Source organism: Petromyzon marinus, chromosome 71 (genome assembly GCF_048934315.1).
Source record: "Petromyzon marinus isolate PM22_M1 ecotype Great Lakes invasive population chromosome 71, UKy_Petmar_22M1.pri1.0, whole genome shotgun sequence".
Taxonomy (NCBI): Eukaryota; Metazoa; Chordata; class Hyperoartia; order Petromyzontiformes; family Petromyzontidae; genus Petromyzon; species Petromyzon marinus.
This window is the reverse complement of record NC_133737.1, coordinates 5,617,984-5,620,434: the sequence shown is the minus strand read 5'-3', so window position 1 is coordinate 5,620,434 and position 2,451 is coordinate 5,617,984.

The following is a 2,451-nucleotide window of genomic DNA, read 5'->3' as shown; positions in this document are numbered from 1 at the left end:
CACAGGCCCACTCACCCACACCCCCCCCACCCCACCCACTCACCCCCACACACCCCACTCACTCCCCACTCACCCCCCACACCCACCCACCCACTCACTCACCCATCACTCACCACCCCTCACTCACCCACCTCACTCACCACTCACTCCCCCACTCACTCACTCACCCACTCACCCACTCACCCACCCACTCACTCACTCACTCACCCACTCACTCACCCACTCACTCACCCACTCACTCACTCACCCACCCACTCACTCACCCACTCACCTCACTCACCCACTCACTCACTCACTCACTCACTCACCCACTCACTCACCCACCCACTCACTCACCCACTCACTCACCCACTCACTCACTCACTCATCCACTCACCCACCCACTCACTCACTCACCCACTCACCCACTAACTCACTCATCCACTCAACCACCCACTCACTCACTCACCCACTCACCCACTAACTCACCCACTCACTCACCCACTCACTCACTCACCCACCCACTCACTCACCCACTCACCCACTCACTCACTCACTCACCCACTCACTCACTCCCTCACTCACCCACTCACTCACCCACCCACTCACTCACCCACTCACTCACTCACCCACTCACTCACTCACTCACCCACTCACCCACCCACTCACTCACTCACTCACCCACTCACCCACCCACCCACTCATCCACCCACCCACCCACTCACCCACTCACTCACCCACCCACCCACTCACCCACTCACCCACCCACTCACCCACCCACTCACCCACTCACTCACCCACCCACTCACTCACCCACTCACCCACCCACTCACCCACTCACTCACCCACTCACCCACTCACTCACTCACCCACTCACCCACCCACTCACCAACTCACCCACCCACCCACCCACTCACCCACCCACCCACCCACTCACCCACCCACACACTCACCCACTCACTCACCCACTCACCCACCCACTCACCCACCCACCCACTCACTCACCCACCCACTCACTCACCCACTCACTCACTCACTCACCCACTCACTCACTCACCCACTCACCCACCCACTCACCCACCCACCTACCCACCCACCCACTCACCCACTCACCCACCCACCCACTCACCCACCCACTCACCCACTCACTCACCCACTCACCCACTCACCCACTCACCCACCCACCCACTCACTCACCCACCCACTCACTCACCCACTCACCCACCCACCCACTCACCCACTCACTCACCCACTCACCCACCCACCCACTCACCCACCCACTCACTCACCCACTCTCCCACCCACTCACCCACCCACCCACTCACTCACTCACCCACTCACTCACTCACCCACTCACCCACCCACCCACCCACTCACTCACTCACCCACCCACTCACTCACCCACCCACTCACCCACTCACCCACCCACTCACCCACTCACCCACCCACTCACTCACTCACTCACCCACCCACTCACTCACTCACCCACTCACTCACCCACTCACTCACCCACTCACTCACCCACCCACCCACCCACTCACCCACCACTCACTCACCCACCCACTCACTCACCCACTCACTCACTCACCCACTCACTCACCCACCCACCCACCCACTCACCCACCCACTCACCCACCCACTCACTCACTCACCCACTCACTCACCCACCCACTCACCCACCCACCCACTCACTCACGTGACCTCTCCCCTTGTTGACTCGACAGACGTTACCCAAGTTCACATCGCACGATCTGCCTCCCCCCCACTCCCCCCCCACTCCCCCCCACTCCCCCCCACCACTCCCCCCACCACTCCCCCCACCACTCACCCCACGAATCTCGGCATGAGACGAGGCCAAAGCTTCGTCAGCAATTCTCAGCGTTAGATCATCCCCCCACTCGCACATGCCAGCCAGACACGCCAGCCACTCACTGAGTCACTCACTCAGTCACTCAGTCAGTCAGTCAGTCACTCAGTCAGTCAGTCAGTCACTCAGTCAGTCACTCAGTTACTCAGTGAGTCACTCAGTCAGTCACTCAGTCAGCCACTCACTGAGTCACTCACTCAGTCTGTCAGTCACTCAGTCACTCACTCAGTCAGTCAGTCCTACACTCAGTCACTCAGTCACTCACTCAGTCAGTCACTCAGTCAGTCACTCAGTCACTCACTCAGTCACTCAGTCAGTCACTCAGTCAGTCAGTCACTGAGTCACTCAGTCAGTCAGTCACTCAGTCACTCACTCACTGAGTCAGTCACTCACTCAGTCAGTCACTCACTCAGTCAGTCAGTCAGTCACTCACTCAGTCACTCAGTCTGTCACTCACTCAGTCACTCAGTCAGTCACTCAGTCACTCACTCAGTCACTCACTCACTCACTCAGTCACTCAGTCTGTCACTCACTCAGTCACTCAGTCAGTCACTCAGTCACTCACTCAGTCACTCAGTCACTCACTCACTCACTCAGTCACTCAG